At 31.4% G+C, this 14,092-nt stretch overlaps 1 long non-coding RNA gene across 2 annotated transcripts in view; it reads right to left on the reverse strand.

The window, feature by feature from the left end:
- The window catches only part of LOC127707853 (uncharacterized), a 28,252-nt gene extending 14,832 nt beyond the window's left edge, over window positions 1-13,420 (reverse strand). Inside the window, exon 1 of one of the 2 annotated variants that reach the window (XR_007985059.1) lies at window positions 13,129-13,420. This is a non-coding gene — a long non-coding RNA (uncharacterized LOC127707853). Of the gene's footprint in view, window positions 1-5,144; window positions 5,260-13,128 lie in introns of those variants that run through there. The other variant, XR_007985053.1, reaches the window with a different exon arrangement.
- Between the last annotated feature and the right edge of the window lie 672 nt (window positions 13,421-14,092).

Genomic DNA, 14,092 nt, shown 5'->3' on the forward strand with positions numbered 1-14,092 from the left:
TCTTATTGACAATCATACCACATCTTTTTATTTTTATATAGTTCTACTGACAAAAGACGATATAGCCATGACATTAAAAAACAGAAATGTCAGTTGAGATGTTACAAATGACCTCAAAAATGATTCAATTGACCTTAAATGGCCGTTTTGCACAATAATTTAGCAAACTTTAGTACTGACACCACCACTATTGTACAGTTTTATTTCATTACTGCATCATTAAAATTTGTATGAATAAAATTGAGTTTACTCCCTGGAAGCAGGTGCGTTAAGGTTGGTGTTAATAATAGACACAAGACATGCATAGGTTGACACCAGTGTTAATGTTATTGCTATTGTTGATGGGCACTGATTTTTGAACTTGTCAGACATTTCTGTTATAACCCTTCGATGTAAATTTAATATATATCTGGCAAGAATTGTACACATGAGAGCACTTAAAATGAAATTCTCCATATAATTAATATTTCCAAGGTGTGTAACTCTCTAAGAAAAATGATCGGAACTGATTTTAGAAAAGGTCTGAGACATTGCTGATTTAAACTTCTGATATAAATTTCATAATAATCTGGCAAGAACTGTACACATGAGAGCACTTACAATGGAATTTTCAGTATTATTAATATTTCCAAGGGGCGTAACTCTTTTAAAATCAAAGCATCGTCTCTGCTGTGATCCAGCCATTTTTTCTGATCTCATTTTCAATATAAAAATATTTATACATGCTCCTGTAAGACATCTAGAGACAACCATCACAACTTTGGATAAGTGATTTTGGCCCTAATTGTTAATTTGTGTTCAATAGAAAAAAAACCAAGGAACAATCTAATATGATGTTTAAAAAAAAAGACAACACAAGGATTGAATGTAGCACTTCATCATTTTCATCATTATTTTTATTTTTTTAAACAGAGGTATGCATTTTTCTACCTGATCTTATGATCATTTATTGATTTTTTATAACAATTATGACACTGAAGATGAATGGTTTTATTTCATTTCCATAATCTTACTCAAAAAATTGTGTTCAATTGCCCAAAGGTGGAGAACGTCTCAATTGTCATACAAATTCTTTTGCTATTTCAATTTTTAGAAGGTGTACTGATTTCTAATATTTTCTTTTTATTCAATTGATTTTTTTTTGCATGATTGGAAATAGAAATCTTCAAAGGAAGGTGTAGTATATTTGTTATTGAAGTTTAACTTAATAATTTCAGAAAAGAGGCATTGGGAATTTATTTAAATTGGTTTTCATTCTTCTTTGAGAAAAAATATTTCCTGTATTCAAATATACATATACAAATACCTTACACTGTTAAACAGCAATATAATGCATGAGGAATAAACAAATAAATTTTATTGCAGAAAATCTCCGGGTTAGAGTTAAGCAATTTTGTTTATTGTTTCTAGCTCAGTAGTAATAATTGTAACGTAAAATTACTAAAATTATTGACTAATATCAGATGATAATAACACTGATTTTACAAGTAAGATAGACCCTGCTTTCATTTTTTTCATACATATTTTGTTTTTTGTCTTTTCTTTGCAAAAAAATGCATCTTTTTTATCCTTAATTATTCTCTCTGAGAGATAATTTGCTAAATAACTTTATGTAGTGTAGAACAAAAGTGATTATAGGTATACTATTGAGGTCAATATTATTGTGTATTCAATTATGTAATACAAGATATATCAACTGTGATGTCAATTTAGATTGGCATTAAAGTGGAGGGGATTCCAATTAATACTCCACCTTTTTTGGTGAAATTATTTGTTAACAATGACAGTTGTCAATCAGTTCTCTTGTTTGCCTAAGAAAAGAATTGGAATAATAGCATTTCAAAAAAGTGTGGGAATCAACTTTGATATCAGTACACATCTTGTACTCACATACTTACTTACTGTCCTTGTACGCCATTGGCGTGTAGGGCAGTAACGAAGATTTTCCACTTTTGTCGGTCGTTGGCAGTTTTCTGTAGTTTGCCCCATGTCTGTTGATTTTTACTAGCCTCTGCCTCTACAGTTTTCCTCCAAGTCATTTTGGGTCTTCCTCTCTTTCTTTTACCTTCTGGGGTCCAGTGGAGTGCTGTCTTTGTGATATCCTCCTGGTCTTTCCGTAGGACATGTCCAATCCACCTCCAGCGTCTTCTCATTATAGTTGTGGCTATATCTTGTTGTTGGCATCTGATAAGAAGGTTCTCGTTTGAATTTGTTTGTGGCCAAAAGATTCGCAGAATCCTTCTGAGACTTTTGGTATGGAATACAGACAGCTTGTTTTGGTCGTGCTCTGTCATCCTCCAACATTCTGAACCATACAAAAGTACAGGCAAGACACAGCTGCTGTAAAGTTTGAGTTTGGTCAGGATGGTATATTGACCAGATCTCCATACAGCCTGCAGGATGTTAAGAGCTGACCTTGTCTTTGATAGTCGTCTTTTGATGTCATATTCTGCTCCGCCATTGAAAGTAACAGTGCTGCCAAGGTATGTAAAGGTATCAACATGTGGTAATGTTTTTCCATCCAGTAAAACTGACCCTTGCTTGTTTACGTTTAGCGTCATGATTTCAGTTTTCTTAATGTTGATTTTCAGCCCCATCTGTCCTGAATATTTTTGTATATCTAAGGTCTTATCTTTGATATGTTGGTGTGTGTGAGACATTAATGCTAGGTCGTCAGCAAAATCTAGGTCTTCCAAAGTGGTGAAGGTGCCCCATCTAATGCCTCTTGGTGTATCAGCAGTTGTTTGTCTCATTATCCAGTCTATGACTATGATGAAGAGTGTGGATGACATGACAAACCCTTGTCTTACTCCTATTTTTACTTGGAAGTATATATCACTGTATCCAACCTTGCACCGGAATCTGTTGTAGAATGCTTTTATGAGGTTTATAAGATGTTGTGGAATGCCATATGATCGCAATATTTTCCAAAGACTATCCCTGTGGATGCTGTCAAACGCTTTCTCAAAGTCGACAAAGTTTATATATAGCTGCCGTTGCCATTCTATGCATTGTTCTATAATATTTCTTAATGTAAATATTTGGTCGATGCAACCTCTTCCAGGGCTAAAACCTGCTTTTTCTTTTCGCAGTAGATCATCAATGGAGTCTGCAATTCGTCTTATAATAATTTTTGCCATGATCATACTTGGGATGGAAAGTAGTGTAATGCCACGCCAATTGTTACAATCATTAAGTGCTCCCTTTTTTTGGTATTTTGATTATTTTTGGTTGAGGCAAACTAAAGTTAGAGAACGGAAACGAAAAATTCAGAAATTTATCGGGAAATGAAATATTTATAGTTGCTTGGCATTTGTATTTAAGTATGTTCATTGATGGTCTATGGCTATATTTTGTATAAATATGAATTCTTCTTTAAATTTTCGAAACCTTTAAAAAAAAACCACAATAACTCCCTACTGTACTATCGATAGACACACACACACGATTTCAAATGTGGCATGATAAAATATATATACTTCATTCGTTCACATGATATATAAATTCAAATTCATATCAAACGTACTAATTTATAAATGTTTTTTTCAAATAGTCATTTCATCTAGAATTAAGAAACACGAGGAAGATTTCTTCAGTTTAAAAAAAAAGTGGTTTTGTCATAGGTTCCTGGTTGTCTTGTTTCCATGTTTTTGACAATTATTTAAAAACATTTGTGTTTGTATATGAAATTTATAGGATAATTTTTGAGAGTAAAACACGTTTGGCCTATTCTCACATATTGTGAAGCTGATAAATGAAGACGTTTTGTTATTGGTTCAGTTAAAACATGAAGAAACCGACTTAACATTGTCTCTTCTCCCACCAATTATTCTATATCCTACGCATCATTCGTCTTCAGGACAACAACTGTTTCCACAGCAACCAACTGGACAAGGTTGTACAATTATATAGTTTTCGAGATAGCATCTAATTATTAGATAATGTACAGCAATGGATCATGGAATTATTATGGATGTACAATTAACTACGTTATCCTTGTTTTCAGTATTTGCGAACATTCAGTGATACAAAATTATATACAGTATACAGTTTACATTGCTGAGTTTATTTTTCAATAGTATCGATATTATTAAGATTAACCTACTTTGGTTTGGTTTGTTTTTAGTTTAACCTATGTATTTTGTTTACTCCTGAAATAGAGGGGAGAAAATTGAGTCCTCACAAAACTAGTATACCTGATGAGGTATATCCGTTTAAATCAGATCTGGATTCTAGAAAATTCAAAATGTCTTCTTTGAAATATTCATTCACATTCTTCGTAATTTTGCAGTTGATACATCAAACTTTTTATTTTTCTACAAAATCGGAAGTATTTAGATCTGTAAATTTACCAATTGTGTCTTCTTGCCGATTGTGTCAGTTTGACTAAGTGTGTATTCGGACACACATATTTTTGTAGTGTTGTTTCTATTTTGGTTACCATTATATATTTATTTCTAATTAATTTGTACTTTATCGAGAAAGTGTATACTATATACGGTATGTACTGTCAACGACAACAATTTATTTTTGTTTACGTCATGGTCAAATGTGCACCTTTTTTGTTGGCGTCTTTGTTAGATTGATTTGAATGTTTGTTTTAAGTTTTCAGTCAGTTAGGTTTTATGTATGTGATGTATGTTTGCACAGTTTTGGCTGCTGGATCCCAATTATTGTCACTTTAACCTATTATGCCTGTTTGGGTTGCTCACCCAGTTTTGTCAATATAACAGAACTATAAACAACTAGCATACGCGTGGGTTTTTTTGAATTGTATCTTTTCGTTATAAAATTTAACATCAATAAACGTCTGTTGTCTTTTACCTGTTGTTTCTTATTCATATATGTTTGACAGTTGGCAAGGGCCTTGGTAATTGGGGGTAACGTAACACTTCTTGTGATTGAATATAAAAGAGTAAATTATTTGTATACTTCTGTAAACGGACAATTTTTTTAATTATTTTGAATCATTAGAAGTATAATATGCAAATACTGTTATGTTGTCTTACTTTCAATATTCTTCTAGAAAAAAATCATTTGAAGGATGTCACAGTTGAATCGATATCAATAATAAAGATGTTATCATTGCTGCATACCGATGAAAAATTGAAAAAAAAAATATGTACAGATCTTAAAGTTCTTACCATTCAATATTTTTTACAGTGTAACTAAAGGTCTTTTGGAAGCATTGTTCATTTCCCCTATATTTCCATTGTCGTTTATGTATTTCAAGTCTTCTAGCAAGTTAGTCTACTCCCAGTTACGGAAACTTCAAATGTAAAATACAGTGCATTTGTGCATACACAGTTTCGGTCAACTTACTTATTACTTCTCTTATACATCATATTCATAATTGTTTATACACCATATTTATAATTGTTGAATATTATGGTGTTGAGTGAATACCAGGAAATAATTGTCGATTATAATAACACTTTTCCTTTTTTCACGGAAGAATAATATATTTACAAAAAAGGATATCTGTTGAAAGTTTTCACATTATAATTTTAGGTCGCAATATCGTTGAATCAATCGTTCCAAACCCTGTCACCTCATCCAGGATTTTTCTTATAAAAGATTAATTTCAATCTCTGCTTTAGCTTGAATATTTTTAAATAAAATGTACATAAATGTAAACTTACATATCTCCACTTTCTAAAATAATCTACTTATAGTTAACTTTTATTTTGTTAAAATGTCACGTAACGTACACGTAGACGAGACAAATTGTTATAATTAGTTAAAATCACACAATTAGCATTCCTAGTAAATGATTGTAATGTTTAAAAACTAAAACAAATTAAAGGGTACTTAATGGTTTTTTTTTTTTGTTAAACTTCTGGCTGTAAATATTTTAGTAACGGTATTGTTGCTATTTAACATGCCATATAACAAAAATTACAGTTGATAATTTTAAGGACAATGACCGATTTATATCTGCTCCTTTGTATTATTATTTTACTTATAGTTCCTTTAGTACCTATGATGAGATTTTGTACAAATACAAATTTCAATTTGGGAAATTACGAAAATTCAGTTTTCCTACCATGTTGGATAATTTTGTTTTCTAATTGTTGCAAAGGTATAATCTTTCGAAAAAATTAAAGCACGACTTGGAATCTCCTTAATTTCTATTAAATGCTGAATTTACGAAAATCCTGCGGTAGGATCAAGGTAGGGGTTGTTAATCCTTTATTTCAAATCAAAAAGTCTGAAAAATCTGAGAATAACACGCTATGCTAATTTGACTAAACGCGATTTGAAAACGCTTGTAATGCAATCTGTCACTTTTACGGTGAGAATGAGTTTTTTCCCAAAAAAAAAAAAAAAAGATATATTTTGTTTATGAAACCCTCTGATGTCGTTATTTGCTGTCAGAAATTAACTTATACACAGCTTTTGTGAAGAATGTAACAATAACATAAAAAATATACAAACTATCGAGAGAATGTTGCGATAATCATGCGCATTTTGCGAAAGTCATATGTCGTAAAGAGACACCATTCTTTTAATCAAACACTAGTGTCAACATAAATCAATTGACGTGGATTATCATTGATATGGTCATAACTAGAAATTAACTGATGATAGAACTTTAGTTTTCGAATTACTAAGGATTTTCTACCCCAGGAATAGATTACCTTAGCTGTATTTGGCAAAACCTTTCGGAATATAACTTTAATTCGAGCTTCACTGACTGATGAGACTATACGCGCGTATGGCGTACAAAATTTAAATCATGGCATCTATGATGAGTTTATTCCCCAAATGATAAAAATATTAGGATGTAATAAAAAGACAACAATCGTCTGAGGTTTTGGACTTGGAACAGGACATGCTAAAGTGGTGGAGCTAACCTTGTTTTTAGTTCTAAAGTTCATATTTTAATTCCGATCAATGGAAAAACAAAAGGAATATCAAAGCACATACAATAAAGCTCTTAACTCTCAAATAACGGTATAACAGATCACAAAAAACCCACAAGTATAACTGTAACTTATAATCTATACTTATTCCCAAACTAGTGAGAATTTTATTATATAAAACCGTTCACCAAATGATAAGTGGTACTCTAAAATTTTGGTAAAGCATTAAACTGAAAACAATGTGCATAGCCGCATAGTGAGATATATAAAAATAAGATGTGGTATGATTGCCAATGAGACAAATATCAACAAGAGACCAAATCAGACAGAAGAACAACATTTATTTCTTCGATTTTGTTTAATTCTGCATAACAGCTGTGTAAAAGATATCATATGTCTTGTCACTGGAACATATAGGTCGTTTTCAATAGAAAATAAAGAACTTACCGTATTGAAATTAGAATAATAAGGTCGTCGATGACAAAAAATATATCTGCTTTTGTAGGAAAAAAAGAATTCTGAACGTAAAATTGAAAGATTGACAATCGCTTTACAATTTTTCTGAAGCCTACTAAGCATGTGCTTTGATGAGTAGTTTTCAAACAGTAAAGTTCAGCAACGAAATTTGTTCTTCGCTCTTCTTTTCAGATTGAGTTTCCTAGTCTTCCTGAATATTATTGAAACATAACCATCAACATAGCTATGATACTGAAGTAGTACGGAAGGAGGATGTATGATAAGATCCTTACATTTTATTTGGCAATGAAGTTACTTAAAATGAAAAAAAAAGTCTTCAACCCTTCCAAAAGTATCGATGTAGTTAGGACTCTGTTAGATAATTGTCTTATTGACAATCATACCACATCTTTTTATTTTTGTATAGTTCTACTGACAAAAGACGATAAAGCCATGACATTGTACAGTTTTATTTCATTACTGCATCATTAAAATTTGTATGAATAAAATTGAGTTTACTCCCTGGAACCAGGTGCGTTAAAGTTGGTGTTAATAATAGACACAAGACATGCATAGGTTGACACCAGTGTTAATGTTATTGCTATTGTTGATGGGCACTGATTTTTGAACTTGTCAGACATTTCTGTTATAACCCTTCGATGTAAATTTAATATATATCTGGCAAGAATTGTATACATGAGAGCACTTAAAATGAAATTCTCCATATAATTAATATTTCCAAGGTGTGTAACTCTCTAAAAAAAATGATCGGCACTGATTTTAGAAAAGGTCTGAGACATTGCTGATTTAAACCTCTGATATAAATTTCATAATAATCTGGCAAGAACTGTACACATGAGAGCACTTACAATGGAATTTTCAGTATTATTAATATTTCCAAGGGGCGTAACTCTTTTAAAATCAAAGCATCGTCTCTGCTGTGATCCAGCCATTTTTCTGATCTAATTTTCAATATAAAAATATTTATACTTGCTCCTGTAAGGCATCTAGAGACAACCATCACAACTTTGGATAAGTGATTTTGGCCCAAATTGTTAATTTGTGTTCAATAGAAAAAAACCAAAACCAAGGGACAATCTAATATGATGTTTAAAAAAAAAAACCAGACAAAACAAGGATTGAATGTAGCACTTCATCATTTTCATTATTATTTTTATTTTTTAAACAGAGGTATGCATTTTTTCTACCTAATCTTATGATCATTTATTGATTTTTTATAACAATTATGACACTGAAGATGAATGGTTTTATTTCATTTCCATAATCTTACTCAAAAAATTGTGTTCAATTGCCCAAAGGTGGAGAACGTCTCAATTTTCATACAAATTCTTTTGATATTTCAATTTTTAGAAGGTGTTCTGATTTCTAATATTTTCTTTTTATTCAATTGAATTTTTTTTTTTGCATGATTGGAAATAGAAATCTCTTCAAAGCAATGTGTAGTATATTTTTTATTGAAGTTTGACTGAATAATTTCAGAAAAGAGGCATTGAGAATTTATTTAAATTGGTTTTCATTCTTCATTGAGAAAAAATATTTCCTGTATTCAAATATACATATACAGATACCTTACACTGTTAGACAGCAAAATAATGCATAAGGAATAAACAAATAAATTTTATTGCAGAAAATTTTCGGGTTAGAGTTATGCAATTTTGTTTATTGTTTCAAGCTCAGGAGTGATAATTGTAACGTAAAATTACTAAAATTATTGACTAATATCAGATGATAATAACACTGATTTTACAAGTAAGATAGACCCTGCTTGGATTTTTTCATACATATTTTTTTTGTCTTTTCTTTGCCAAAAAATGCATCTTTTTTATCCTTAATTATTCATCTCAGAGAGATAATTTGCTAAATAACTTTATGTAGTGTAGATCAAAAGTGATTATAGGTATGCTATTGAGGTCAATATTATTGTGTATTCAGTCATGTAATACAAGATATATCAACTGTGGTCGATTAAGATTGGCATTTAAGTGGAGGGAATTCCAATTAATACTCCACCTTTTTTGGTGAAATTATTTGTTAACAATGACAGTTCTCTTGTTTGCCTAAGAAAAGAATTGGAATAATAGCATTTCAAAAAAGTGTGGGAATCAACTTTGATATCAATACACATCTTGTACTCACTTACTTACTTACTTACTGTCCTTGTACGCCATTGGCGTGTCGGTGCAGTAACGAAGATTTTCCACTTTTGTCGGTCGTTGGCAGTTTTCTGTAGTTTGCCCCATGTCTGTTGATTTTTACTAGCCTCTGCCTCTACAGTTTTCCTCCAAGTCATTTTGGGTCTTCCTCTCTTTCTTTTACCTTCTGGGGATCAGTGAAGTGCTGTCTTTGTGATATCCTCCTGGTCTTTCCGTAGGACATGTCCAATCCACCTCCAGCGTCTTCTCATTATAGTTGTGGCTATATCTTGTTGTTGGCATCTGATAAGAAGGTTCTCGTTTGAAATTTTTTTGTGACCAAAAGATTCGCAGAATCCTTCTGAGACTTTTGGTATGGAATACAGACAGCTTGTTTTGGTCGTGCTCTGTCATCCTCTAACATTCTGAACCATACAAAAGTACAGGCAAGACACAGCTGCTGTAAAGTTTGAGTTTGGTCAGGATGGTATATTGACCAGATCTCCATACAGCCTGTAGGTTTTTAAGAACTGACCTTGCCTTTGATAGTCGTCTTTTGATGTCATATTCTGCTCCGCCATTGGAAGGAACAGTGCTGCCAAGGTATGTAAAGGTATCAACATGTGGTAATGTTTTTCCATCCAGTAAAACTAACCCTTGCTTGTTTACGTTTAGCGTCATGATTTCAGTTTTCTTAATGTTGATTTTCAGCCCCATCTGTCCTGAATATTTTTGTATTTCTAAGGTCTTATCTTGGATATGTTGGTGTGTGTGAGACATTAATGCTAGGTCGTCAGAAAAATCTAGGTCTTCCAAAGTGGTGAAGGTGCCCCATCTAATGCCTCTTGGTGTATCAGCAGTTGTTTCTCTCATTGTCCAGTCTATGACTATGATGAAGAGGTGAGGATGACATGACACACCCTTGTCTTACTCCTATTTTTACTTGGAAGTATATATCACTGTATCCAACCTTGCACCGGAATCTGTTGTAGAATGCTTTTAAGAGGTTTATAAGATGTTGTAGAATGCCATATGATCGCAATATTTTCCAAATACTATCCCTGTGGATGCTGTCAAACGCTTTCTCAAAGTCGACAAAGTTTATATATAGCTGCCGTTGCCATTCTGTGCATTGTTCTATAACATTTCTTAATGTAAATATTTGGTCGATGCAACCTCTCCCTGGGCTTAAACCTGCTTCTTCTTTTCGCAGTAGATCATCAATGGAGTCTGCAATTCGTCTTATAATAATTTTTGCCATGATCTTACTTGGGATGGAAAGTAGTGTAATGCCACGCCAATTGTTACAATCATTAAGTGCTCCCTTTTTATGGTATTTTGATTATTTTTGGTTGAGGCAAACTAAAGTGAGAGAACGGAAACGAAAAATTCAGAAATTTATCGGGAAATGAAATAATTATAGTTGCTTGGCATTTGTATTTAAGTATGTTCATTGATGGTCTATGGCTATATTTTGTATAAATATGAATTCTTCTTCAAATTTTCGAAACCTTTTAAAAAAAACCACAATAACTCCCTACTGTGCTATCGATAGACACACACACACGATTTCAAATGTGGCATGATAAAATATATTTACTTCATTCGTTCAAATCTGGTGAAATGATATATAAATTCAAATTCATATCAAACGTACTAATTTATAAATGTTTTTTTTTTACAAATAGTCATTTCATCTAGAATTAAGATACACGAGGAAGATTTCTTCAGTTTAAAAAAAAAAGGTTTTGTCATCGGTTCCTGGTTGTCTTGTTTCCATGTTTTTGACAATTATTTAAAAACATTTGTGTTTGTATATGCAATTTATAGGATAATTTTTGAGAGTAAAACACGTTTGGCCTCTTTCTATACTAGACCTTATTCTCACATATTGTGAAGCTGATAAATGAAGACGTTTTGTTATTGGTTCAGTTAAAACATGAAGAAACCGACTTAACATTGTCTCTTCTCCCACCAATTATTCTATATCCTACGCATCATTCGTCTTCAGGACAACAACTGTTTCCACAGCAACCAACTGGACAAGGTTGTACAATTATATAGTTTTCGAGATAACATCTAATTATTAGATAATGTACAGCAATGGATCATGGAATTATTATGGATGTACAAATTAACTACGTTATCCTTGATTTCAGTATTTGCGAACATTCAGTGATACAAAATTATATACAGTATACAGTTTACATTGCTGAGTTTATTTTTCAATAGTATCGATATTATTTAGATTACCCTACTTTGGTTTGGTTTATTTTTAGTTTAACTAATGTATTGTTTTTTACTCCTGAAATAGAGGGGAGAAAATTGAGTCCTCACAAAACTAGTATACCTCATGAGGTATATTCGTTTAAATCAGATCTGGATTCTAGAAAATTCAAAATGACTTCTTTGAAATATTCACTCACATTCTTCGTAATTTTGCAATTGATACATCAAACTTTTTATTTTTCTACAAAATCGGAAATATATACAAATTCTTTGTTTTAGATCTGTAAATTTTACCAATTGTGTCTTCTTGTCGATTGTGTCAGTTTGACTAAATGTGTATTCGGACACGCATGTTTTTATCGTGTTGTTTCTTTCTTGGTTACCATTATATATTTATTTCTAATTAATTTTTACTTTATCGAGAAAGTGTATACTATATACGGTATGTACTGTCAACGACAGCAATTTTTTTTTTGTTTACGTCATTGTCAAATGTGCACCTTTTTTGTTGGCGTCTTTGTTAGATTGATTTGAATGTTTGTTTTAAGTTTTCAGTCAGTTAGGTTTTATGTATGTGATGTATGTTTGCACAGTTTTGGCTGCTGGATCCCAATTATTGTCACTTTAACCTATTATGCCTGTTTGGGTTGCTCACCCAGTTTTGTCAATATAACAGTACTATAAACAACTAGCATACGCGTGGGTTTTTTTTTTAATTGTATCTTTAAGTTATAAAATTTAACATCGATAAACAACTGTTGTCTTTTACCTGTTGTTTCTTATTCATATATGAAGATTTGCGTTGTTATTTGTTTTATCGAGCATCTCTATTTAATGTTAATTTTATGCATTTGTCTGATGACGATGAATTTATATTTTTATTCAGAGATGAAAATATGTACTTTTATACTGCCAAAATCTGCAATGACATTTTATTGAAACGAAGATGTATTTTATATAGCTAATTTTAGTGTAAATAATGTATATACATTTTAGATAGTCTCTCATAACTCTTTTTAGAGGGGCTCTTGTATGTTTTATGATATTTTTTTATTAACTATTTGTATGTTTTATAAAATGAAGAGGTGAGACTTAAATAAAATATTGTCTTGTCTTGTCCTGTCTGTCTGTCTACGTTTGACAGTTGGCAAGGGCCTTGGTAATTGGGGGTAACGTAACACTTCTGATGATTGAATATAAAAGAATAAATTATTTGTATACTTCTGTAAACGGACTATTTTTTAAATTATGTTGAATCATTAGAAGTATAATATGCAAAAATGTTGTCTTACTCTCAATATTCTTCTAGAAAAAATCATTTGAAGGATGTCACAGTTGAATCGATATCAATAATAAAGATGTTATCATTGCTGCATACCGATGAAAAATTGAAAAAAAATATGTACAGATCTTAAAGTTCTTACCATTCAACGTTTTTTACAGTGTAACTGAAGGTCCTTTTGAAGCATTGTTCATTTCCCCTATATTTCCATTGTCGTTTATGTATTTCAAGTCTTCTAGCAAGTTAGTCTACTCACAGTTACGGAAACTTCAAATGTAAAATACAGTGCATTTGTGCATACACCGTTTCGGTCGACTTACTAATTACTTCTCTTATACATCATATTTATAATTGTTTATACATCATATTTATAATTGTTGAATATTATGGTGTTGAGTGAATACCAGGAAATAATTGTCGATTATAATAACACTTTTTTTCACAGAAGGATAATATATTTACAAAAAAGGATATCTGTTGAAAGTTTTAACATTATTATTTTAGGTCGCAATATCGTTGAATCAATCGTCCCAAACCCTGTCAACCCATCCATATTTTTCTTATAAAAGATTAATTTCAATCTCTGCTTTAGCTTGAATATTTTTAAATAAAATATACATAAATGTAAACATACATATCTCCACTTTCTACTTACAGTTAACTTTTATTTTGTTAAAATGTCACGTAACGTACACGTAGACGAAACAAATTGTTATAATTGGTTAATATCACACAATTAGCATTCCTAGTTAATGATAGTAATGTTTATAAAACTAAAACAAATTATAGGGTAGTTAATGGTTTTTTTTTGTTGAACTTCTGGCGGTAAATATTTTACTCGAGTAACGGTATTGTTTCTCCATTTAACGTGCCATAACAAAAATTACAGTTGATAATTTTAAGGACAATGACCGATTTATATCGGCTCCTTTGTATTATTATTTTACTTATAGTTCCTATAGTACCTATGATGAGATTTTGTACAAATATAAATTTCAATTTGGGAAATTACGAAAATTCAGTTTTCCTACCATGTTGGATAATTTTGTTTTCTAATTGTTGCAAAGGTATAATCTTTCGAAAAAATTAAAGCACGACTTGGAATC

This window comes from Mytilus californianus, unplaced genomic scaffold (assembly GCF_021869535.1).
Source record: "Mytilus californianus isolate M0D057914Y unplaced genomic scaffold, xbMytCali1.0.p SCAF_1, whole genome shotgun sequence".
In the NCBI taxonomy this organism is placed as follows: domain Eukaryota; kingdom Metazoa; phylum Mollusca; class Bivalvia; order Mytilida; family Mytilidae; genus Mytilus; species Mytilus californianus.